This window comes from Hemicordylus capensis, chromosome 3 (assembly GCF_027244095.1).
Source record: "Hemicordylus capensis ecotype Gifberg chromosome 3, rHemCap1.1.pri, whole genome shotgun sequence".
NCBI lineage: Eukaryota > Metazoa > Chordata > Lepidosauria > Squamata > Cordylidae > Hemicordylus > Hemicordylus capensis.
The window spans coordinates 81,666,074-81,693,759 of NC_069659.1; the positions used below are offsets into that span (position 1 = coordinate 81,666,074).

Here is a 27,686-nt window from a genome sequence, read left to right on the forward strand (position 1 = left end):
TCAGACGGCATCTATCTCTCCCCCTCTTCATGTGATTGGCTGATGGATGCTCAATGACCTTTCCCTCAGTGTTGAGCCTGTCAGTCAGACTGAAGGAGAGGGGGGCTGAACCAGAACACTAACCAGTCAGGAGAAGAGGAGGAGGGAGAGAGGGAGGGAGAGTAGGACGGTGCCTGATAAGCCTCCCTTCCCTCCCAGAGATGAGTTGAGAGGCAGGAAAGGGAAAGCAAAGAGTGAGCCCATATTTTCAATTTTTCTGGCTGTACAATGCAGATGTACAATGCAGACCACAAAGTTTAATCTAGCTTCTTCTTCCTCAGGTAGTTTCTCTGCCCCAGCAAAAAGCAGATTTGTGAGTATTTTACCCTTTTCTTTTTTTAAAAAAGGGATTGTGCATGCAATATTTTGCATGAGATCTGTTGGATTGGAGCCACTTACTTGGAAGTAAATGCCACTGACTTCAGTATACCTCTTTTCCAAGTAAGTGCAAGCTACAGTCTGACACTTTTATCTTAAACCTATTACATGGGCATTACTTTGTGTTGTGATGTAGATTAAGTACAAAATCCTAACATTACTTCAGAATGATTGTTGTTTCTGAAGAGAGAGATGGAATTTATTTTTTGCTCCTTCCTATGCAGACCTTTGTTGTTATAATATTCCATTAAAATATATTTTAAATATATTTAACATTTTTCTGGTGACATTTTCCACAATCGGGGGGGGGGGGGGGGAGATGGAACCTTTTCTGTTTCATTCAAAGACTTAAAGTACACAGCAAACATATTGAATTTTCTTATCTGAACTTTGTCATTTATTTGCATATCAAAGAAAGCACCTTAACAAAACAAATGTGACTCGCATACTCTTCTAAGTAGAAGTGTGCAACAAAAGCTCAACGACATTTGATGGGGTCTGTGGAATTATATATCAAATGTCTAATTTAAATATTTCTATTGCTTGGTCTTTGTGATATCCTGCTGTTTAAAACCTATTAAATTTGCCCTTCTTTCCCCACAAAAGATAACAAGAGACAAAACATGGGACATGCAATGGGATTTTCAGGATGTAATATTTTAGAGCAATGCTATATTTTTAAAGACAAGTAAAGACTGCAAACCTTCACTAGGACCCTCAAATAAAAATGATATAAAGTCTACAGGTGACAGTTTAATGGGCTCTGGCAGGAGGAAGGGGCTATATAATATGAAGACAGATAGTCCTGAATCCCATGGATAGATTCAGTTACTGACTCTACTGATCAATAATAGCAATGTGGATGGAGATTTACTGTGAAGGAAACATATTTTGGTACTGTCTCAGGCTTGTCTGACAATGCATATTTAAAAGATAGATTGGATGCCCCAGCACATTAACCTTGTCGGTTAAGATTTTAGTGCATATTTATATGGACTAAATTTCATTGTCTTTGGCTGTTTGTTCCTTTTTGCCCTGAGAATTACTGCTTGAATAATAATAAAAAAGTAATTTTCTTACGGTGGTCAGACACTTGGATTTTTTCACAGTGCCAGTTGAGGGGCAGGGCGGGGGGAGGAATTGAAAGCATCTGGAATATTTATGTTGTATTATGATGGGTTTCTGCTTGTTTATACCATCCAAAGAAATACAGGTGTTCCTAAGGAAGACTTGAAGTTTTCACTTGCGAATGGGAACCTCATCTTGGCGCTGATCACACATGCAATGAATATTTGGATATAGTAATCTCCTTGCTCACTGCATTTGATCACTTTTCATGCTGCTATGATGCTCACGCTGCCCATCTAATATTACTTTGACCGTTTATGTGATTTTAGAAAGTGCATTGATCCAGAAATTCTTGCCCCACCTGCTTTAACTTTGGGTGTAGCCTGTGAGCACACATTCAAGGTTAAATTGACTTCTTATCACAGGATACTAAGAACGTGATCCAGCAAAAGTAGTTTTGAGGCCTGTTGATGTCAGTGGGAGATATTAAGCCCTCTATAGAAATGATTGGGGCTTGAAAATGCATCACTTCTGCTGGGCTATATCCTATTTTGTAAGTGATATGCCTTTGCTTTTATAGCACTATAATAATTTCTCTTTTCACTAAAGAAAGGGGAAAGGAGAATGAGACTGAAACTTGGAGTTTTTGAAAATTGCTCTTCTATTGCAAACATTTAAAATCTGAATAAATGTCCTTAAAGAAGCTATCTTTGCGGGGGGGGGGCGCTTTGGCATGACTGTAGGAATACTGGAGTTTTGCCCAGTAAATGAATATCACTGCCCCTTGGTGAATTCTATAAGAGAGTAAAAGGTAAATTCTTTAAGAATCTCCATAGATCAATTAACTTCAATTTTGGTAGAAAAGGATGGATTATGTTACCGATCTTTTTCTTTTCTCTTGAGATAGGGAAGGATTTATCCAGCACAGAATTAACAACTTAACTTAAATCTCTTTCCAAAATATAGGGTCCTGGGAAATCAGCCAAGGTTAGAAATATTCAGCGAAGGTAGTCATGTGAGTTAAATCTTGGAGTGAATAAATTGAGTAATGTAGCTTGCCGAATGCTGGCCAGTACATATTTAAAATATACTAGGCCTGTCTTCTTCACTCTTTCAGATATATTTTATATTAAGCCGTTTGCCAGTCAAATGTATTATTTCTTTAGAATTAAAGCAAATGAACAAGTAAAACTATTTTCTTCTCTACAATCACATGGTACCATAGGTTGTTAAACTGTGCTATGAAATAAAAAACCTCAAAGTAGTATGGCTGGAATCTGAAAAGGTATCATATGTGCACTCAAGATTTGTGGCATGTCCATTGGAATTGTTGAATTTTTCTTTCTTTGAATGGCAGATTTCCATGCCATAAAACAAGCTTTTTTCAAATGTTCATCAGCTCCAAAAAGTGTTTTGCCACGCAGTGTGGAGAGCTGTTTGAGTGAACGACAAGAGACTTGTGTCTCATGTGTAAATCCATCTTGGACATGCAGATCTAGTTGTGGAGAGTTCAAATAGTTAAGATCCAGAGAACCACACAAGTAGGGACAAATTTGTGATGGACCACTTTGAATCTCTTTCACTCATCAGCAGACTGGTGTGCATAAGATATGGAAAGGTTTATGGGTTGTATATATTCTGTATGTTTACAGGGTGTGTGTTTGCAAATTTGCCTACAAATCTAAATGTAGACTCGCGATTTATTATTGTACCAGTTGATTGAATGGGAAATATATGAAAATACTTGAAATAATGTGTGTTCACATTACATGCATATTTCTTCAGCAGTGGAAAAAATGCTGGAGATTCTTGGTAGAAACAAACAAAACAAATAAAATGAAACTCTGCAAAGCTCGGCGGGGGGGGGGGAGAGAGAAGTCCTTTGCCCCAACACCCCCAGCCTCAATGATGACACAACACAAATATTTTGGTATAAAGATTAAATAGCAAATTTGCGAACTAGATGTAGACAGAAAACTCCACCCTGCAGTGTGGGCCCAACCAAGCTGGGTTCAGACTTTTAGGTTTTTCACCAAGCCCCCTCAGGGTGACAGACCCTGGCTCAGAGGTGGAACCAATACAAACCTGCTGCCTCCTCATCAGTGCCAACCCGTAAGGTCAGGGTTACTTCTAGGGCTTAAACTCCCCCAAGCCGCACAGCCTTTAAGGTCTGTGAAGCCCTGAAGTAGGTGTGGTGGCCAATTGCAGCCCCAAAGCCGCAAAGCCTCTAAAGGTAGACAGACCATTCACCTTTTTAAAGCACTAGGGTGCTCACCAATACCAAAACCAGGGTGGATTTGATTTAAATCAAACTGATTTAAATCACGATTTAAATCACAATTTAAATCACTGGCAGGGTGGATAAAAATCAATGATTTTTTTTTAAAAAAAATCAGAAAAATCCGATTTAAATAAAAAAATCTGATTTTTTTTTATTTTTTTAAAAAAATCATTGATTTTTATCCACCCTGCTAGTGATTTAAATTGTGATTTAAATCAATTTGATTTAAATCAAATCCACCCTGACCAAAACCCAACAAAATATCCACCCAGCCCACACTGCATTTGCCACAAGGGAAGCCTAGCTTTGCCTACCCTCCCCACCCTTCCAAGAACTCAACCCCCGCTGCGGGTTGGCCCAGATAAATATCATAACCCCTCACGGACAAATGGAATGCCTCCACTCTGGTATTTAAAGCGTGCAGTATGCCCATATCATCTTCATCCTCAGAAGAGGAAAGTTGAGGCTGAGGCCTTTTGGGTTTTTTCACAGGGCACCCCGCATTTTGCCTGTAGCTTTCTTGGAAGGCATTATCAATAGCCTAAATCAGGAGACAAACAAAAGCACCAACACACTACAGTTAAGCCAAAAGCCCCAAACTCCCAGGAAGACCAAGAGGCCCCTTAGCACCAGTACTTCCACCCCAACTACCCACAATTCAGAAACAGATAGACAAAAGCCTCATACCAGCTCTCCAGACTGCAGGCTTCACCTAACGAACCCCATGTTGGAAGGAGGGATGTAGCCCTTAGCCCCACCACTCTCTACGGAGCCCTAATACAGCCCCAGCAGCCCTAGGGCCAATGATATTAAGGGTGAAATCTCTGCGATCTGTCTGCGGGGTTGGAGAGATCAACTCAGGCAGGGCAGCGGGGCACAAGGAACCCCTAGTCATGAAACAAGCCCAGCTGGGCAATGTATCAATATGCAGCCAAAAGCCACCAACTGGGGTAAGAGAACCCTTTCACCTACTCCCAATCCTCACTGCTAAAAACAAAACAAGGCCGAAACAAATGCTCCCCCCGGTGCTTTCCCCTTTCGGGTAAACCACACTCATCCTCCATTGAGGACCATGCCACTCCACTGCCTGCTGGTCGAAAAGCTGCTTGGCTTCTGTGAGGCCTCACATGCCTCACCGGATCAACCCCCGATCAGCCCAGCCGGCTTCTCCTTCACGGTGGAGAGCCCAAACACGCTCCCTCCTTGAAGCCACTCTGAAGCAAACTGAGAGGGGAACGGCACACTGAGAGCAATGCTCTGCCTAAGCCAACCCCTGCACTGGGAAAACTGCCCAATGAGCTGCCCTGGTGGCTGTCCAAGGACTGGGGTGAGACAAAGAACCATCCCCCCCCACGAGACAGGAGGATGGCACATTTAAGATATTCTTTAAGATTTTCATATAGTGTTAGCCTGGGATGCCTTAGCCTCCTGATTACAGAAATGACAGCCATCATGGATATGGTGTTCTCCTTTTCAGACAAATACTGCTGTAACTGTGAGCGGAGCTGGGGGCTGAGTGACAGGGCTGGGGCGGGACTTCCAGCCCCACTTTGTATGCTTACACAAGTACAACATCTTACAAGAATACCTGAAGATACCTAGATCCGTCCATCCCTAACTGGTTTACAAATACTGCTCAGCAAATGGTGTCTCATTCAATCAGTTCATAAAGAGCTGATTCATACATGCATGCACATCAGATTCATTCCCATCACATGACTATTTAGCTCTCAGCCAAATGTGGGAACAATGACCCTTTAAAAATAATGTGTCTCAGTCAACAGTGATTTGTGAAAGCATTTAGATATACAAGTAATCTCCTGACAAGTGAATGAGGAACATAGTTCTCACTCATCTCCTACACACACACACACACACACACACACACACACACACACACACACACACACACACAGAGTGCAGTATGAATAGCAGGATTCTTCTTTGTTTAAAAGGCAAAGCAGACAGAATAAAACATCCATGGGCATGTTTACTTTGAAGTTAGCAAAAGACAGGTGGAAAGGGGATTTTGTATTATTATTATTTTTTTGTTGGCCGTTCATTGCTATCGCTGAGATTCAACACAATGGATGAGAAGTACAGCTTTTGACTGGGCACTCTTTGGTGGGGTCACTTCATCTTCTGAACCAATCAAGGTACAAATTTGGAGGGTGCTAGAACTGCCTAACTATGCTCAAAGTCTCCCTAAGGAAACACACTAAACCACTGCTCTGAAATTCTTTGAATGTGTCAAGTGTGATTTGGTCATCCCTAGAGTTTGGCTCTTGAGAAGTCGTCCCATCCTTTACCTACTTTTCCACCTCTTGTGGGCCAAACTAGTGTTTTTAACAACCTTGCACCTGCAACTGGATTCTTTGTTAATATTTTTTAAAGCCACAAAAAGATATTTCCTGTCATCACCCCCAATAAGCTATTTTTTTCAAATTGGAATTCTTTACAGTGCCTTGATTTCAAAAAGGAAGCCCTGCAGCAAAGGGAGAGACCACCTGCTTCCCAGACAACTCCCAGAGTGAGAGACTGTTATTGGCTGTCTGCTGCTTCCGCTGTTGAGTACCTGCCTGCAGGAGTACCTGCTGCTGTTGAGTACCTGCCTGACATGTGGGATTGTGGCCTCTGGCAGTGGCTGCTTTGCAAGACTGGGGCCCTGGAGTGACTCAGCAGTCCCTGCTTTCCACCTGACCAGGGAGGCCATCTCTGGCCCTATAAGGGATGCTGCCTGTGGCAGTGGGGTCACCACCGGCGGGGTCGCTACCAAAGGTGTGACACCAAAGGGGGTCGACCATTTGGGGGGAGCCACTTTGGGAGATGGCGAGGGCCAGGTTTCTTCATCCATTTACTAATGGGGCTTCTGTTTTAATTTGTCCTGGGAGAGGCTCTTTTATAATGTGTCTGGGCTTACCTGGAGATGGGGAGAAAGGGGGTGTGTCCACTGACTGTGGGACAGCTATGACTGTGGTGGTGGGGAACATAAGAAGTAACGTTGGCAGGTCAGTGGGCTGTTACAAGGGAAGGGGACATAGAAATTTAATAGCTGTTTCCCCTTCCGACTGTCGTGCCAGCTCTTTGACCTTGGGGAGCAGTGCCAACCACCCTTGGAACCTCACCTTGCTCCTCTGTAATGCCAGGTCGATCCAGAACAAATTAGAAACCATCTATGATTTGATTCTGGATGAAGGCACCGACCTGGTATGTATTACAGAGACCTGGCTGGGAGAGGCTGGGGGCCCAGTGTGGTCCCAGCTTCTCCCTCCAGGGTACTCTGTTGAGGAGCAGGTGAGGGACCGGGGGTGGGGAGGTGGAGTGGCTGTGGTTTATAAGAATAATATCTCCCTTACCAGGATCCCTGTTGGAGTGTCAGACCATATTGAATGTGAGTACTTATGTTTGGAGACCAGGGAAAGACTGGGGCTTCTGTTGGTGTACCGATTACCCCGCTGCTCAACAGAGTCCCTAACTGAGATGATGGACTTGGTCTCGGGTTTGGTGTTGGAGTCCCCTAGGCTTGTGGTGCTGGGCGACTTCAATGTTCATTTCGGGAACAATTTGTCCGGGGCAGCTCAGGAGTTCATAGAGGCCATGACGACTATGGGCCTATCTCAAGTGGTCTCGGGACCGATGCACATTGCAGGTCACACGCTTGATTTGGTCTTTCACTCTGATCAGGGTGGTGTTCCGTGGGTGGGGACTCCTGTGATTTCCCATTGTCATGGATGGACCACCATCTGGTTAAGGTTGGACTCACAGTCACACCCCACCTTTGCAGGGGTGAGGGACCTATTAGGACGGTCCGCCTGAGAAGGTTATTGGATCCTATAGGATTTCAATAAGCCTTGGAGGGATTTAGTGTTGGCTCTGCTGGCGATCCTGTTGATGCCCTGGTGGAGAACTGGAACAGCAAAATCACCGGGGCAGTAGACCTGATCACTCCTAAGCGTCCTCTCCGACCCGCTTCAAAATTGGCCCCTTGGTATACAGAAGAACTAAGGGGGCTGAAGTGGCAAGGTAGATGACTGGAGCGCAGGTGGAGAAAGACTTGGCTTGAATTTGACAGATTGCAACATAGAGCTCATTTGAAGATCTATGCTCAGGCAATACGTGCGGCAAAGAAGCAATTCTTTTCTGCCCGTATTGCATCCATAAGTTCACATCCAGCAGAGTTGTTCAGGGTTGTGAGTGGGCTAGTATGTGTCCCTCCTCCCTTGAATCAGAATCTGGAACTATCGATTACCGCTGTGATGTGTTTAATGAATTCTTTGAGGGGGGAAACTCTCGTATTCGGGCCAACTTAGATTCTGTATCCACAATTACTTCAGTGTCTGATGTGGAGGTGTCCAGTGACTCCTCTTATGTGGTTAGGTTGGATGAGTTCCAGTTTATGATTCCTGAGGATGTGGACAAGCTGATTGGAATGGTGCGGCCCACCACCTGTCCTCTTGACCCCTACCTGACATGGCTTATACTATCTGGCAGGGCAGTTGTTGTAGAAGGCCTGGTAGAGATTATAAATGCGTCTCTGAGGGAAGGTAGGATGCCTCCTAGTCTTAAGGAGGCAATTATTAGACTGCTTCTGAAGAAGCCTACCTTGGATCCCTCAGAGCTGAGTAACTACAGGCCTGTCTCCAACCTTCCGTGGCTGGGCAAGGTAATTGAGAGGGTGGTGGCCTCCCATCTCCAGACAGTCTTCTAGGAAACTGATTATATAGACCCATTTCAAACTGGCTTTCGGGCCGGCTATGGGGTGGAGACTGCCTTGGTCGGCCTGATGGATGATCTCCAACTGGGAATTGACAGAGGAAGTGTGACTCTGTTGGTCATTTTGGACCTTTCAGCGGCTTTCGATACTATCGACCATAGTATCCTTCTGGAGCATCTGAGGAGGTTGGGGGTGAGAGGTACTGCTCTGCAGTGGTTCCGCTCCTACCTCTGAGGGAGGTTCCAGATGGTGTCCCTTGGAGACTGCTGTTCTTCAAAATCTGAACTTTTGTATGCTGTCCCTCAGGGCTCCATATTGTCTCCAATGTTGTTTAACATCTACATGAAACCGCTGGGAGAGATCATCAGGAGATTTGGTGCAGGGTGTTACCAGTATGCTGATGACACCCAAATCTATTTCTCTATGTGAGCATCATCAGGAGACGGCATAACCTCCCTAAATGCCTGCCTGGAGGTAGTAATGGGCTGGATGAGGGATAACAAACTGCGACTGAATCCAGATAAGACGGAGGTACTCATTGTCCGTGGTCGAAACTCTGGAGATGATTTTGATCTTCTTGTTCTGGATGGGGTCGCAATTCCCCAGAAGGAACAGGTATGCAGTTTTGGGGTGCTTCTGGATCCGAGTCTCTCCCTGGTGTCCCAGGTTGAGACAGTGGCTAGAGGTGCCTTCTATCAGGTCCGGCTGATACGCCAGCTGTGTCCGTTTCTTGAGATAAATGACCTCAAAATAGTGGTACATCTGCTGGTAACCTCCAGACTGGATTACTGTAATGTGCTCTATGTGGGGCTGCCCTTGTACGTAGTCTGGAAACTACAGTTGGTTCAGAATATGGCAGCCAGGCTGGTCTCTGGGTTATCTAGGAGAGACCATATTACTCCTGTATTAGAGGAGTTATACTGGCTGCCGATATGTTTTCAGGCAAAATACAAGGTGTTAGTTATATCCCATAAAGCCCTAAACAGCTTGGGCCCTGGGTATTTAAGAGAACATGTTCTTCATTATGAACCCCACTGCCCATTGAGATCATCAGGAGAGGTCCGTCTGCATTTGCCACTGGCACGTCTGGTGGCCACTCAGGGACGGGCCTTCTCCGTTGCTGCCCCAAGGCTTTGGAATGCACTCCCTAGTAAAATATGAAATAAGAGACTCTGCATCTCTGACAGCTTTTAAAAGGTCTTTAAAGACACATCTGTTCACCCAGGCTTTTAACTGATACTGTTTTGATTATTTTTAATGTTGTTTTAGAGCATTGTTTGAGTTTTAAATTTCTTGGTTTTGTTTTTAACTTATGTTTTAATGTTGTTTTTATCTGTTGTGAAGCACCCAGAGACATAAGTTTTGGGCGATATAAAAATATGTAAATAAATAAAAATAAATAAATACAATAACAAAAATCTATCACATACTACAGCACAGGAATGTAAATTCATTGGCATTGTTTATTAATAGGAAGTCAGTTTACTTGGAATTCAAAGGAAAAATATAGTTAAATTCCCAGCCTGACTCCTTTTTAAAAGGCATAGCTTACATGTCCTGTAGGGTAGCATGGATGTTACAGAACCACCTGTGCTATTGTGGGTCTCTAGCATGTGTGACAATGTTGTTGTGCAAGTGAGCATGTCATGACCCAAGTTTGGGGGGTTCGTGAGTCATGACACAGGCCATGCAGAGGCCCATTGTGCAAATGCGGCGGCCTCCAAAATGACCACCGCGAGGGGGGAATGCCCGAAAATGACCGAAGAATGCCCAAACTGTGTGATTTTTGCCGCAAGGAAGGCCAGCAGGGAGAGGGGGAACCTCCCTCTGGGTAAATACTAAAACCCCCAAATTTTTAAATTAAATTTGACTCATAACACCACCACCCCCAAAAAAACACCCCTGAACCAAACTGGTGGGGGAGAGGTTTGATGGGGGGCAAAATTGAACTGGCCCAGTCCTGAGTCCGTTTCAGATTCGAATGGAACGGGACCAGCCGGTTTTGTGCACATCCCTAGTGGATAGTAAACCAACAGAATCCCTAATCTATCCCTAGTTCCCAGCCTCAAAACTGGACACTCAATATGTCAGCTGTCTCACAGGGGCCCTGGTAAGGGAGATGATATTCTTATGGATCACAACCACTCCACACACGCACCCCTAGCAGTGTTCCCTCTAACAGTGATTCCCAGATGTTGTTGACTACAGCTCACAGAATCCCCAGCTGCAATGGCTTTGCTTGGGGATTATAGAGTTGTAGTCAACAACATCTGGGAATCCCTGTTAGAGGGAACACTGACCCCCAGTTCCCCTAGCCTGCTCCACAACAGAGTAGCCTGGTGGGAGAAACTGGGCCCGAACTGTGTCACCCCCATCCAGGTCTCAGTTATACATGCCAGGTTGGTTCCCTCATCCATGATAAAGTCATGGATAATTTCAGTCTTATTCTGAACTGACTTGGCATTGCAAAGGAGAATGGCTAGGCTCTATGGGTAGTTGGAACTGCTTCCCGAAGCCTGACAGTGCTGCTGGAAGGGGAAACAATTACTAAATTATTAGTTTCCCTTCCCCTGTAACAGCCAGCTGATATACTAGGACCAATTCTTCTATTACCCACCACAACCGTAATAGCTGCTCCAGAGCTGTCGGACAATTCCCCCCCCCCACATCACCCTTCCGAAGAGAGCCCAAACATGTCAGCAAAAGGCTTGACACAACCCAATAAAAGGACTAACAAACCTTAGCCCAGACCTCCAACCCCACCTTAATAAAACCTCTCCATCCCCCGCCAGGCCTCAGTCCCACACTGAAGGCCTGGCACCAAAAGCTGGCCCCTTTGGTAGCCAGCACAGTGGTCCAGTGGCTACGCCATCAGCTATGCCTCCAGCATGGCTTCTTCCTTTTCTGCTCCCAAAAAGAAGAAATCTCCACAAATCTCCCCTCTCATGAGAGCTTTCTGGTCCCAAGGGGCATATAAAAGTAAGTCAAGCAATTAGGTAGAAGGCACAGGTGGAACACGGCCTGTTAGCATCAAGCAAAAACAAGCTGCAAGCAAGCTGCTCTTCAGAAGGTCCAGGACTACAGAAAAACTCCCTTGGCCTCCTCCTCTCTCCCAGGTAGAGGAGGGAGAGCTGGTCTTCGTCGGACAAGGTCAAGGAAGCCCACAGAGTCCATCCTCCTCTCCTCTCCTCATCCCCCTCTGTCCTCCCACACTCATATATCACTGATAGGCATCTGCATGGCTCAAGAAGTTACATTCCTGCCCAAAAGTGGTGATGTCGAGAGGGGCCATGTCAGCCTGAGCCAACTGACAGTTGATATTGTCTGTATCAAAAATATTTCTCAGTTCTTTTTTGATGTTGGGATGGCAATTTATAGGACGAATGAACAAGGCTCTACCCTGCTTTCATAGCTCTACCCTGCTTGTCCAATACATTGAAGAGACACCATATGATCAGATTAGCCATTTCTTTTTAAATTCAAGTGATCAGATTAGCCAGTTCTTTTTAAAAGACCGTAAAGTCTGCCAAAGAAATAAATACTAAGCTGGTATGGTGACATTAAATTAAGAATTTTGTTTTTACTAAATTAAAAAAACAACCAAAGAAAAGTAAATGGATAATAAGAACATAAGAACAGCCCTGCTGGATCAGATCCAAGGCCTATCTAGTCCAGCATCATCAACACAGTTGCCCACCAGATGCCTCTGAGAAGCCCACAGGCAAGATAATAATAGGCAGTCATAAATTCTTATGAGAAATAAAAACCCAAATTCTAAAGGCTATGTCTAAATGCAAATTCTTCAGCCAATAATTGCAATAGCCTAGAGAAAGTGTAGATGAATTTCTCCTTTAATATTATTGCCACTTTTTATTAGCAAGACAGATAACAGATTCCCTGAGGGACATATTTAGTAAGAAACTGTTATTATTTTCCCACCCTCTGAATTTACATTTACTCAGTCAGGATAATATATTACTTGAGGCCAAGAAAATATTTATTGCACTGTCCACACTACATAATCAGGGCTCATTAGCAGATTTCAGAAATGACCATTGTAGTAGTCATATCAAATGTAGGTTGTAAATTCTTCAGAGATGTCAAAGTCAGGATCATATTTTTCAGTTACTGAACAAAAACCATTGCTCATGGCTTCTGGTTGCTTTCTCATTGGCATATGCTAAATACTGCAAGCAATTAGTTTGCCAATATTTCTCTCACCTTTTAAAATTCAATATCAAGCCAATCTCATGTTTGCTGGAGATAGTTGCCAATTTCTGGATCCAGGTCAGTCCTGTAGGGTGGCAACCCTATAAGTTCTCTTTGCCATTTTATGTTCTTTCATAGCTCTTTGCCATTTTATGCAACATCTGATAAATTTTGATGAAACTAAAAATTTGGAATTCTTATTGGCTGCCAGTGAACTCACATTTTCATCGAAATGGCTGCCATTGTGGCACAGTAACTTAGCCTATATGCACTCATGAATCTCATGTCAAAGAGAACAGAACAGGCATTGATGCAAATGTGAATGGGTCTTGAACCTAGGGATGGGCAAAATTATTCAAATTTGAATCGATTCAACCCAAACCTGGGTTATTTGTGTGATTCAAATTTGAATGGATCATCTCTTAAAAGGGCAATTTGATTTGAATTCAAATCAAATTTTTGGAATTTGATTCAAGAGCCATTTGGCACTTTAAAAAAACCATTCCGGCATCCAATTGGTTAAAAACGGCTCCAAAACAGGGACAAATTGATTCAAATTCAGTTTGAATCAAATTTTTGGACCAGTTTCAAATTTGATTCAGATTCAAAATAGATTTTCAGAATTCAATTCAAATTCAAATTGAATCGAAAAATTTGTTTGGTGCACATCTCTACTTATTGACAAGCTTCAGTAGGCCAGGGTAATGCTAAAAAGCATAAAAGAAAAGTTTGCTGTTCTAACAACTGCAACTATCTTTTGTCAAAGATAGTTGCAGTTGTTAGAACAGCTAAGTAAGGTCAAGTAAGATATTATTTATTAGGCAGCCACATATTTACAGATTATAGAGTTTGACCGTAACACTGTTTGCCTTTAATAGGGCTTATGCTTCTTGGATAGATTGTTGACCTGGTTTGTTTTAACATCAATTAAGATAAGATTTTATTATCAATCTTCTTGCTGTTATTATTATAGATCATTGCAGAACATAGACTGTACCCAGTCATGTTGCTTTTTATAATTGGCCGATGGTGATTTCTGTGGCCCCTATGGTGTTGAGGTGGTCTTCAAGTTGTTTTGGAATTGCACCTAGGGTGCTAATTACCACTGGGATTATTTTGGTCTTCTTCTGCCACAGCCTTTCAATGTCAGTTTGTAGATCTTTGTATTTGGTGATTCTTTTCTATTTCTTTTTTTTCTATTCTGTTATCCCCTGGTATTGCTATGTCGATTATTTTAACTTGTTTTTCTTTCTTCTCGACTACAGTTATATCTGGTGTATTGTGTGGCAGATGTTTGCATGTTTGTAGTCGGAAGTCCCATAATTTTTTTGCATCTTCATTTTCTACCACTTTTTCAATTTTATGGTCCCACCAATTTTTGGCTACAGGTAGCTTGTATTTTTTGCAGATGTTCCAGTGTATCATCCCTGCTACCTTGTCATGCCTTTGTTCGTAGTCAGTCTGTGCGATCTTTTTATATGTGTGTGTGTGTGTGTGTGTGTGTGTGTGTGTGTGTGTATTACAGTTTATACAGTTTACACAGCAGTTTACACAGAGAAATAACAAACAAATAAGATGGCTCCCTGTCCCCAAAGGGCTCACAATCTAAAAAGAAATATAAGATAGATACCAGCAACAGTCACTGGAGGTACTGTGCTGGGGGTGGATAGGGCCAGTTACTCTCCTTCTGCTAAATAAAGAGAATCACCACATTAAAAGTTGTCTCTTTGCCATGTTAGCAGGGGTTTTGACCACCTTTCCACAATACTCTTCTTTTCCTGAGTTCAATAGATGTAGGAATTTAAGTATTGCTATTTAGTGAGTCTGTTGGCCATCATGTTCTCCAAAAACCGCCTTGAGATTGTTTTTAATGAAAGGTGGTATATAAATTCAACAATAAATAAATAAATAAATAAAATGGGACTGAGAGAGATTCCTGTCTGTAACCTTGTAGAAGCCGCTGACAGTCTGTGAAGCCAATACTGAGCTAGATGGACCTATGGTCTGACTCAGTATATGACAGCTTCCTTTGTTCCTATCATCTGCAAATAAATATTTCATTCTAATGAAGAAATTTTGGGACTATCAGAAGCAGTTTAATCAAACTCACTCAAAGCCACTTTGAAATTATCCAGTGCACTATTTGTTAAAGGGCATCCAAAAGTTCTATACAGCAGAGAATAATTTTACTTTCAAACCACATTTCCTTTTTTAGACTTTCTTTAACTTCTTCCCTAAACAGCATGGCATCTCTCCCATTCTAACAGCATTAACACTAAGATATACAGTAAATTACTGTTCATAATGGCATTTACAATAACTGTGTTTTGTTTACTGAAAGTAGAACTAGATATTGTTCAAATAGTGGAGGCTGCTTAACAGCCAATGGAAAATTCATGGCCAATGCACACAAGAAATGATTGCACAGATGCTGCTGTACATTTCTCCCTGTGGCAACTGACTCCATGTGGTGAGTTGTTCATCTGCAGCAAATCACCATGTGGAGAAGCCTTCTGTTTCTGTTGTACCCCAAACCCATATTTGAGTGCATTTGCACCAGAAGGAAACAAGAGGCTTCTCAATGTGGTAGATGGTCATGGATAAACAGCTCATTGCATGGACGGAGCAGCTATAGAAATAGTTTAGTGCTTTTTGGCTCTTTGTGCATATTGGCCTTCAAATGGATGAGATAAGAGAATATCATAATGCAATGGTATTTAAAGAGGCTTATTATGACAAAACAAATCTTTGTAATAATCTCCAAAACTACAGTCAAAGCAATGTTGTGAAGCATTTTTATCGCCTATAAAAATTACTGATTGAATTAGAGCCCTGGTGCATATTGATTTAGATGCCATGTTTGTAAATTATTAGCTGGAACTACAATTTTAAAAATGAAAGGGCGAGGGAAGAATGAAGAAGAGAGAAAGTGAACATTTCTCATGTAAACCAGTCAGTGATCATGCAAAGCCAATGTGACAACAGGCTATAAATGAAGTCACATGGAAACTTGTAAATATGTTTTACTTTGCTGCTCTTCATAGATCATTCGGACACAATTCAGCTATAAAGGTTGTGTCTAAAGACATTTCACTGTTAACTTCAGATAACAGAATGCATATGAAGCAGAACAGAACATGTGAATCTGCCTTCTACTGAGTCAGACCATTGTTGCATCTGTGGTTCATATGTAACAGTGGGGAAAACAGACAGTATATATCCCCCCCCCCAATACTACTTCCTGCATTTATGTTTAGTGGAATTTCAGAATGGCAATTGAAGGATAACATAAGGCTTATAGAATGATTGCTATAATGGACAATACATGAGTGATGCAATGCTATATGCTGTTGCTGTACTGAGCCAATGGTTCACAGTAATGTCTGGATCAAATGAATGTCCCCTCACCTGTTATGGTCTAGGTGGCTGATGTATACTTCCCAGTTACTGCACAGCACAGCTAGGCCTCCCTATCTAGGTCCTTTCTGCCCCTTTCTACAACTTACTAGGGAACCTTGTGGCTATAAGAGCTATCAGTTCCGTACATCATTTGTTAAATCAAGTGAAAGAATGAGATTTGCTCCCATACCAGTAAATACACGTGGCATTAACATGGATAAAAGGGACACAACTGTATCGAGAACAATGATTAAACTGCAGTCTGGAAAAACTTTACCCCCCTTAACAGTACAGGCATTAATTCAGTCAGACAGCCAGGATGTGACCACTGTCAGATAATCACGCCATAAACCTATTCACACTAGCAGCCTAACCCACACTAGGGCAGCCAAACTCTCATCCTATCTCTAGTTAATGCTTCCCAATAATATCTTCCATACGTTCTTCTACCTACATTATACCTGCCATAGTGACCTAGCAACTCATAACCCCTAACTAAATGCTTGCCTGGAGGCAGTGATGGGCTGGATGAGGGATAACAGACTGAGACTGAATCAAAATAAGATAGAGATACTTATTGTGCAAGGTCAGAACTCTGGATACAATTTTATCTGGTTCTGGATTGGGTCACCTTTCCACAGAAGGAACACGTACCAGTCTGGGAGTGTTTCTGGAGCCAAACCTCTCCCTCACTGCCTCAGGCAGTAGCCCGAGGTACTTTCTATCAGCTTCGGCTGATATGCCAGCGATGTCAATTTCTTGAGACAAACGACCTCAGAACAGTTTATATGTACATATGCTGGTAACATCCAGACTTGACTACTGCAATGCGCTCTCTGTGGGGCTGCCTTTGAACATAGTCTGGAAACTGCAGTTGGTACAGAATGCAGCAGCCAGGTTCCTCTCTGAGCCATCTTGGAGAGTCCATATTACTCCTATATTAAAAGAATTGCACTGGCTACCAAAAATGTTCCCAGGCAAAATACAAAGTGCTGGTTATAACCAATAAAGCCCTAAACAGTAGGGATGTGTGAAACATTTTGGATACAAAATGATTTGTACTCAAAACAGGCCATATTGGGTGTTTTGTAGACAAAACAAAACACCCATTTTCCAAATCCAACAGTTTTGTAAACAAAACGTCCCTGTTTTGGCTACAAAACGTTTTGTTGTTTCAGACCTCCATTTTGTGGCGATCTCTGAGTCAGTCTCCATTTTGTGTTTGATATCTCTTTGAATTTGTGTTTGCCATCTCTTTGTGACATGTGCAGCGCGCACACGCACGTCAGTGGCGGGTGCATGCACAGAAGTTACTTCTGCTTTTACCAGTCAACAAGGGGGCAGGGGCAGCAGGGAGGAACACTGCTGCCCCGAAATTTGCACTAAAAAATGGATTGCCGGAGGGGGTAAAGCGGCAAGAGGGTAGAGTACAACCCCTGCCCTTAAAGAGCCACCCCCTGGTGTCGAACCGCCAGACCGGGCCACTTGCGGACTGGTTCGCAGGCCTCTAACATGGCTTGCGGACCAGTTCGTGCACATCCCTACCTGCACGAGCTCGCAGGGCATGCTGGAGAGACTCCGAAGCCAAGAGGCTGCTTTTCAGTCTCCCGGTTGGGGGGGTGGGGTCTCCTCATGAGTTTCCGCAGCGCAGAGCCGCTGCAACACATGATTAAAACTGCAACACATGATTAAAACCACCCATAGACACGAGTTTGGGGCGGTATACAAGTGCAATAATAAATAAATAAACAAACCGGGTTCGCGGAGCGCTTGCACCCGTGTGATGTGTGTGGTGCACATGTGCACGTCAGTGGCAGGTGCATGCGCAGAAGTTACTTCTGCTTTCACCAGTCAACAAGGGGGCACAGGCGGCAGGGAGGAACACTGCCGCCCCATAATTTGCACTAAAAAATTGAGCGCTGGAGGGCGGAAAGTGGTGGGAGAGGTAAGTACAACCCCCTGCCCTTACAGAGCCACCCCGCCCGGTGTCGAACCACCGGACCGGTCCACTTGCATACCAGTTTGCAGGACTCTAGCATGGCCTGCGGACCGGTTCATGCACATACCTACCTGCGCAAGCGCGCAGGGCATGCTGGAGTGACCCTCATGCCAATAGGCTGCTTTTCAGCCTCCCGGTTGGGGGGGTCTCCTCATGAATTTCCTCAGTGCAGAGCCGCACCACTGCAACACATGATTAAAACCACCCATAGACACGAGTTTGGGGCGGTATACAAGTGCGATAATAAACAAACAAACAAACAAACAAACCGGGTTCACGGAGTGCTTGCACCCAAGGTGTGATGTGTGCGGCGTGCGCACGCATGTCAGTGGCAGGTGCATGCACAGAAGTCACTTCCACTTTTACCAGTCAACAAGGGGGCAAGGGCAGCAGGGAGAAACACTGCCACCCCAAAATTTGCATGAAAAAATGGAGCACCAGAGGGCGGAAAGTGGCGGGAGGGGTAACTACAACCCCCCACCCTTACAGAGCCACCCCCCAGCGTCGAAATGTGCCTACTTCATGGACCATGCCTACTCTGCAGTCTGTGCACATCCCTACGCACAGGGCATGCTGGAGCTTCTGGGTGCCGCATGGCCCCCAAACTCCCAAGCACTTGCCGGCTCCATGACAGAGCTGGCAGTCATGTGGGCGGCCACTGTGGCCACCCAGAGCAGACTGCTCATCTGCTGGGAGAGCGAGCTAAGCCCACTCTCCCTGCTAACCCTCTCCAAGCGGCTCCCACTGATCGTGAGAACTGCCTCCATGTCTTCTTCACTGTGAGCCCTGTCACACATTGAGATCATCCAGAGAATTTCATCTGCAGTTGCCACTAGCTTGTCTGCTGGCCACACAGGGATGGGCCTTCTCTGTTGCCACTCCAAGACTCTGGAATGTGTTCCCTGCTGAAATAAGAGCCTCCTCATCTCTGATAACTTTTAAATGTCTTTAAAGACACACTTATTCACCCAAGCTTTTAACTAGATTCATGGTTTTAAATTGTATTAATGTTTTAATTTCTGTTTTAATTTGTTTCATGTTGATGAAAGCCATCCAGAGACAGAAGTTTAGGGTAGTGTACAAATATAATAAATAAATTAATAACTAAGAGAAACGTGAAGACGGCACAACCCCACTTGATACACACAAGAAGCAAAAAATTCTACTTCATCCCCAATAGGATGACAAACAAAGCCAATACCGTTTCCCTGAGAAATAGGAAGGGATGCCATTTAGGAGTGAGATGTCAGGTAGGAAACAAGTCCTGGTGTATTCTCCTAACCATTGCCACTCCTTGCTTCATGCTTTCAATAGCAGGTGTGGTGAATCTGCCCCCACCCCACTACAATACAGGACATGAGGGGATTTGGCATTCCCTGAAAGAATAAACAGATTTCCCTGCCCACTGAAAGGACATAGAATGATGGTAACAGGGACAGTTGTTCATGACACTATTTTTACTGATGTAGCCTACATCAAACACCGTGGAACTGGGGTGTTGGAAGAGGAGTTACTGGAAATGTTAAGAGTAATATCGAAGAAGAAAAGCATGTATATTAACAATAAGAAGACATGTGATTTGACTTTCATCAGATCTACTGTACCATTCACCATCCCCAAATGCAAACAATTAGTTGTTCTACCAGCAAGTTGTTCTCTAAGGCTGCAATCCTATGCCTTATTTCTTGAGAGCAACTGCCACTGAACACTGTGAGACATCTAAGTAAACACGCATAGACTATGCTACAGGATAATTCTTGTTAGAGTGAATGCTGGTGCTTGCATCCTTTTTTGAAAATCCTGTCAAATACTTCCAGCCAATCTCAGGGAGAAAAGATCATCATTGTGATGGAAGAGCATACTTTACTTCAGGGAGTCTATACTCTGCCTCGTTCTTTTTCTTTTTTCCTTCACAGCTAGTCAGTCTCATTTCTGTAAATGAAGTGGAGGATGTGCCATTGGGATTGATTAACCTTTCTAAAAGTCAGTCTTCCTTTTGGAGCTTTGAGGAAACAAGGCTGCTTGCTTGATTATTGGCCAAAAGGTTGAGCAGTACACAGCAAGATATTCCATATTCAGGATTCTGCTTCAGACTATCCTAGCCATAACATTTCTTTTAAGCCTATTTATTTTTAAGGCTTCTTTGAAATTATATCAATAACTGCTAGAACAAGACCAAATTCAATAGATAATGGACCCTGGGAGCAGCGGGGTATAAATGATATATCTTTGGAGAAGGTTCTAAACAACAATTATGTATTTTTAAAGGCTTCCTATAAAGTTTCAAACATTCTTCTATAACCAGGGCCAGTCCTAGGATACAAAGCACTCTGGATGAGGCAAGCTTTCAGTTAGTTAATCAGTGTTGCAGACAGGGGCAGAGCCACCATTGCACAGAGGGGGTCAAAGAACCTAAAAACATAAGAATAGTCCTGCTGAATCTTGCCCATGGCCCATCTAGTCCAGCATCCTGTTTCAAATAGTGGTCTACCAGATGGAAGCCTACAGGCAGAAGTTAAGGCATGCCCTCTCTCCTGCTGTTACTCCCCTGCAACTGGTACTCAAAGGTATCCTGCCTCTGAGGCTGCAGGTGGCCTATAGCCCCCTGACTAGTAGCTATTGATAGACCTTTCCTCCATGTAGTTATCCAAGCCCCACTTAAAGCCATCCAGGTTGTTGTCTATCATCACATCTTGTGGTAGAGAATTCCACAAGTTGATTATGCATTGTGTGAAAATGAACTTCCATTTGTTGGTCCTAAATTTCGTGGCAATCAATTTCATGGAATGACCCCTGGTTCTAGTGTTACGTGAGAGGAAGAAGAATTTTTCTCTATCCACTTTCTCCACACCATGCATGATTTTATAGACCTCTATCAAGTATTCCCGCAGTCTTTTTTCTAAACTTAATAGCCCCAGGTGTTGTAGTCTTGCCTCATAAGAAAGGTGCTCTAGACCCCTGATCATACTGGTTGCCCTCTTCTGCACCTATTCCAGTTCTACAATGTCCTTTTTCGATGTGGTGACCAGAATTGTATGCAGTACTCCAGGTGTGGCCGCACCATAGTTTTGTATAAGGGCAATATTAGCCATTTTATTTTCAGTTCCCTTCCTAATGATCCCTAGCATGGAATTGGCCTTTTTCACAGTTGCCGCACATTGAGTTGACACTTTCAACAAGCTGTCCACCATGACCCCAAGATCCCTCTCCTGGTCAGTCACCCACAGCTCAGATCCCATCAGCATATACTTGAAGTTGGGGTTCTTCGTCCTAATGTGCATCACTTTACACTTGACATCATTGAACCACATTTGCCATTTTGTTGCCCACTCACCCAGTTTGGAGAGATCCTTTTGGAGCTCCTCACAATCAGTTTTGGATTTCACTACCCAAAATAGTTTGTTATCATCTGCAAATCTGGCCACCTCACTGCTTACCCCTACTTCTAGATCATTTATGAATAAATTAAAAAGTACTGGTTCCAGTACAGATCCCTGGGGGACCCCACTTCTTACTTCCCTCCATTGTGAAAACTCTCCGTTTATACCTAACCTCTGTTTCCTTTCTTTCAACCAGTTAGCAATCCACACATGTACTTCTCCCCTTATTCCATCACTGCTAAGGTTTCTCAGGAGTTTTTGATGAGGAACTTTGTCAAAAGCTTTTTGGAAGTCCAGGTATACTATGTCTACTGGATCACCTTGCTCCACACACTTGCTGACACTCTCAAAAAACTCCAAAAGGTTCATGAGCCAAGATTTACCTTTGCAGAAGCCATGCTGGTTCTCTCCCAGCAGGGCCTGTTCTTCTATGTGCTTTACAATTTTATCCTCGAGGATGCTTTCAATCAGTTTGTCCGGAACAGACATTAAGCTAACCAGCCTGTAATTTCCTGGATCGCCCCTGGATCCCTTTTTGAAAATCGGTGTTACATTTCCTACTCTCCAGTCCTCTGATACAGAGCCTGATTGTAGGGATAGGTTATATATTTTTGCAAGGAGGTAAGCAATCTCACATCTGAGTTCTTTGAGGACTCTTGGATGGATGCCCTCCGGCCCAGGTGATTTTCTAGTCTTCAATTTTTTCAGACAGTTTAGAACATCATCTCCTGTCACTTGTATCTGACTCTGTGAGGCTTCCAATAAAGTTGAGCTACTGTGTTCAGGGGCCACGCATGGTGCCCCAGGCGGGGAATGCATCTCCGCTTTTGCAAGCAGGGAAAGGTGCTCCCATTTGCCAACATGGCCATGACCCCTGTGTCTGATATCAGATGCAGGAGCATGGCTTGGGCAGTCGGGGCCACCAGCTGCAGGCTGGACAGGGGCTGCTGGCATCCTTATTCTGCCACTGGTTGCAGAGCTCTATGGCCTGTGAGGTTTGCAAAACCTAGCAGTTAACTGGCCACACTACTCTTCCTAGGCTTTGCCAGCAATGCCCATGAAAAGGGCCCAGAGCCACGTCTCAGTAATTTGTGGCTTTGCTGCCGGTGCTCTGCTAAAGTCTCACAAGCCTTCTGCGGCATCTTTTTCAGTCTTTTCCCCTTTCTCAAGCTAATTTATGGCAGACAGTAAACTCAGCAAACAAGTTCAGCTTCCTTCCCCATTCTGGCATGGCTCTAATATATCCCATAGTCAGTATTTAGCTGTATTTGCTCTTAATGACTAATTGCATAATTCTTGTTCCCATGTATATTTGAACAATACAATCAATGCTTAATAGAAATAGGCTGTCAACAACAAATTAGCAGCGAAAATTTAATTGATTGATTGATTCATAACAGAGCTGAACAGAAAGGTCTTGTGAATCCCCCGCCCCCGCAATTTGAATCCAGGGCTTTTTGGTGAGCGAAAGATTTTACAAAATGGTTGTCCTATCATTATTTTAGCAGCCACTGTCAGTACATATGATACTGAAGGCAGCTGCAGTCACGCTGCTCCTGGGCATCATTAGTCAGTTCTTCCTACTAGCTTAATAATGTTCTAGCACTGAAGCTACCGTTGGATGATGTCAAAGCTACTGACCAAACGTCACCAGTGGTGCTAGTCCAGTGGTAGTTTACACTCATTTACCTCAATACTATAATTGGTCCTGGAAAATTCTTCTAGCCTAAGTACTGCTGCCATCCTGGCTGGAGTTTAGTGTAGCAACATTCTCCATCATTATTTACTCAGTAGAAAGTAATAGGTGTGTTTCATTGTTTCTTTACTGTATTTTTATGTGTTTTGCTGTTAGACACCTTGAATGCATTTTTTAATGCAAAAAGGTGGAATATAAAATAATAATAATCAAGATGTGAAATAGCCGCTACTATTTTTGGTGCACACAGCAGCCACATCAAGAAGCCACAATCATAATTACCTCATGTTTGCATCAGAAAATACAGCTCATCTCAGCAGTATCACATTTTGCATTGTTGGAAGATGCAAAGTTATCTCAGAATTATTATTATAGGGAAAACATCCCCCAGGAATTAAATCAAAGCTACTGAGAAAGATTAGAGTAATCATTTCTACACACAAAAGTGTTCTTTGACCAGGGAATGCACTAGAGGATGGTTCTGTTTCAAATCCATCAATTCTAAAAGATTTTTGTAAAACCAAAAGCAATGTTTTGCCTGATAATGATCAAGCCAGCACTTGTTTTAAGTTGTTGGTTGTAACTTGAACAAAGTTTCTCTTTTTGCAAACAAATGTGTGCCTGATATTTTCTTTTCTCTCTAATCTAGTCTAAGAACGTTACTTCTGAGGCAGCTGAAGAACTGTGAGATCTGTGAGGCATTTTTCTTGTCATTAGTGATACAATAATTATGCTTATTTTAATACTGGTTCTATTACATTTACATTAAATATGATAATATAGTTGCTGCAGAATGTATTAATTAAAACCATAAATGTCTCAGGATGAAGACATGTGAAGGACCATCCCACACGTATCTGTCCAACCCACATGAGCTTTTTGAGAGCACCTTTTGCGTGTCCCACCACCTTCAGAAGTAAGGTTTGTGATATTGCCTAAACGGGCCTTCTCTTATTGTTTCTATCTTTTGGAATACATAATATTTATTTATTTATTTATTTGTTCGATTTATATACCACCCTTCCAAAATGGCTCAGGGTGGTTTAAACCCTTATAATACACCCTTATGTATTATTTGCCCTCCTATGTCTACTTTTATGAAGAAGCAGAAGTTGTCAGACTTTCAACAAGCCTTTCAAGGCTTCTTCTGATTTCTGTTTGGCTGCCTGCCATTCCTTCATTTCCCTGGATTGCTGCTTTTATTTCAGTGTTCTCGGTGGATTCTTTTTTATTTGTGTCCTGTTTTTTTTTTATTGTGAGACTCTGAGTAGTGAATTATTGCCTGAGATATTGCACACGGCAGCTTGGATGGTAGCAACACTATCCATGCTGCTGTGTCTATGTAAACACCGTTCCCAGCATTGCACACCGGGGCAATTCAGCTCCAGTGTGAAGTTGCATCAATGCAGTTGTGTAATGCAATGCTCACTGGAAATGATGTGTGTCCCAATGTGCAACTGTATTCCAGCAGTGTTATGTTGGAGCAGAATCACGCAGGTGTGTAACACTGTTGATGATATTTATACAGATGCAGCCATGCGGGCAGTGCTCTTGCTTTCCCTAACTCCTTGTGCAGATTGTTAACCATTATTTCCAACGTTTATATTGTGAACCTCCTTATGTTTCTAGAAGTAGGCAGGGTATAATTTTTAAAAAAACATTAAAAGTGTACCATTGGCATCTTAACCAAATATGCACACAGTTGTACAAGAGTGCTGTTGCGCAACTGTGTGCATGTTGCATTAAAATGCAGGTGGAACATTGCACAATAAGTCAGCCAAAATAAATTAAAATGTTGTGGTCAAGGCACAAAGAGCAGCTATGAACAGATCTAAAGGCTTGGAGACACTCAGGAGGAATCCCACCCCCTGAACATCAGATTCCTTTGCAGTGTGACAATGCCTTTGAAAAAGATTCTCCGTTTTTAAAAGCATATTTCCATGCATGCTTCTTTTCAAGGATCAAAAGCTTCAAGACCCATTAGAGTTGGGTTGTGAGGTATTTTGGATCCAAGCCTTTAGAAACATGTTTATTATAAATCCATACTACTTTTACATGGGATATTTACATAGAGATTTGAGTCAATTAATTGTTGATCAAATGTAGACTTAAATGTGGAGCATCCCTAAAATTACAACAAATATTAACTTCAAGGAGAGCCTCTACAAGTCATTATATGCCACAAGGAATCATATTTATTTATCCAGCATAAATTGTTGGAGATGTGGGCAAACAGATGTGGATCAGTTCCATCTTACAATGAATGATAACTTCAAGCTATGAATGATAACTTAAAGTCAAAGGTATCCTGAACTTAACTTGCTAACTTGGCAAAGAGGCACCTTTTAACGTGGTTATTCTTTTTATTTAGCAGGGGGAGAGTAACTGGCCCTATCCACCCCCACCACAGGACCTCCGGTGTTTATTGCTGCTGTCTATCGTATGTTTCTTTTTAGATTGTGAGCCCTTTGGGGACAGGGATCCATTTTATTTATCTTATTTATTTATTATTTCTCTGTGTAAACTGCCCTGAGCCGTTTTTGGAATGGCGGTATAGAAATTGAATGAATGAATGAATGAATGAATGAATAAACAAATAAATAAACTTAAAGATACCTTTAGCTTGGTACTTTATGCCTCCAAAATTCAGCCATACAGTGATACGCAGCATACAGTGATAAATGCACCACTTTAAGACCAGCCTCTCTCTTTCATGAGAGCATCTATGTTAACAAAAAAGGAAGATGAACATATTTCTTAATGGTTTCTGACACCAGCCCTAGAGAAAGCTGGTTGTCAACTCAAGGGCTGTTTGACTGAAATAACCTGTAAAGATTTCAAAATAATAGGCATCATTTGTGAAACTAGTTTTCTTACTGAATTGTACATAGTGGAAATAGGGCATACTAATGCTACTTTGCTACCCGACATACAAATTCCTTTCCCATGCCCTGCATCTTGCTGGAGGGTGGGAGAACTGTATTTTGTCTTCCAAGGCTTTCCCATTGACTATTCCATGTCAGTACAGATGAATTCAAACCTTCCTCAGAGAAAAGTGTGTTTTCTCCCTCTTGCATAACAGTAGAATCAGGGGTCATCACATGAAACTGATTGCCAAGAAATTTAGGACCAACAAAAGGCAGTACTTTTTCAACCAATGCATAATCAACTTGTGGGATTCTCTGCCACAAGATGTCATGACAACCAGCAACCTGGATGACTTTAAGAGTGGAGGTCTATCAATGGCTACTAGTCTTTGGAAAGGACAGGTCTATCAATGGCTACTAGTCTGAGAGCTATAGGCAACCTCCAGCCTCAGAGGCAGGATGCCTCTGGATACCAATTGCAGGGGAGTAACAGCAGGAGAGAGGGCATGCCCTCAGCTCTTGCCTATGGGCTTTCCAGTGGCACTTGGTGGGCCACTGTGTGAAACAGGATGCTGGATTGGATGGGCCTTGGGCCTAATCCATCAGGGCTGTTTTTCTGTTCTTATGAATTTGTTGAGGCAAACTGCATGTCACTTTCGGCTTGAAACCACAGTTGCACAAATTCAGACATAATGGAGTTCCAAGCCCTGCCCCATTAAACTCTGGTTTCATACTGTGTCTGAATTTGGTCAATGCACAAATAGGGTTTATGATGTATTTGTTCTGTTGTTGTTTTCTTGGGAAATTAGGTCAAATCAGATTTTTGACAATATTTATTTATTTTCCTTGATAAGTTCATAGTTGCTTATGCACAATACAATTTTTTTAAAAGAACAAATGCTTAGGAACTAGTTGAAAATGTAGTTGAGTTTCTGCTTTTACTGGCTCTTAGGATCCCTTCTCCTAACTACTTTCTTCCATCATTTGCTAAGCTCAGCGGGGAACGTTTGAAATACAAGGGTAAAAAGCTGTGGATCATTTTTAAATTGCTCTGCATATTGTTGTGAGTTTTGCTGCTTGATTACTGTGAATGGGTTTGTCATTATGGTTTGCCTAAAGTGTTACCAGATGTGAGTCAGGGATTTGACAAAAGAGCCTTAATGTGCCTTTAATGGCTGTGGACATACCCTGAATGGGCAATACACACCTGCTGGGGTGGGGAAAAGACCAGTGCTCCATGGATGAGTGTGTGAGAAACAGCAATTTGCTGATGGAATGGGGAGATGAGAGGGAGGGAGGGAGAAACTGAGGGAGGCCCTTGCACACATTCAAGAACATGCAGGGAGCGGTATAATGGCAGGCTCCACACTCACTATATGTGTATTCACCAGCATATCTGCAATATGTGCATAATGATGTATGTGAATAGGTATTTTTTAAGCTTGATTAGTAACACAGTTACCCCAGGTTTGGAGGCAGGGCTTATTTATTTATTTAAAATATTTCTATACTGCCCCAAACTCTGGGCGGTTTACAATTACAATCATTTAAAACATCAAATCAATTAACAATTGAAATCATTTAAAAGATAGAAAACATGTAAAACCCAACATTAAAACTATTAAAACTATTAATCTAATTAAAAGCCTGGGTAAA

General features: G+C 42.8%; 1 long non-coding RNA gene across 2 annotated transcripts; it reads left to right on the plus strand.

Moving 5' to 3' along the window:
- Positions 1-27,305, plus strand: LOC128348989 (uncharacterized). 2 transcript variants are annotated; one of them, XR_008318470.1, is made up of 5 exons: positions 1-233; positions 321-352; positions 23,813-23,856; positions 23,987-24,084; positions 25,535-27,305. It is a non-coding gene; the product is annotated as an uncharacterized LOC128348989 (long non-coding RNA). The 2 variants fall into 2 exon arrangements; XR_008318469.1 differs by having other exon boundaries at positions 23,987-24,079.
- The last annotated feature ends 381 nt before the right edge of the window (positions 27,306-27,686 follow it).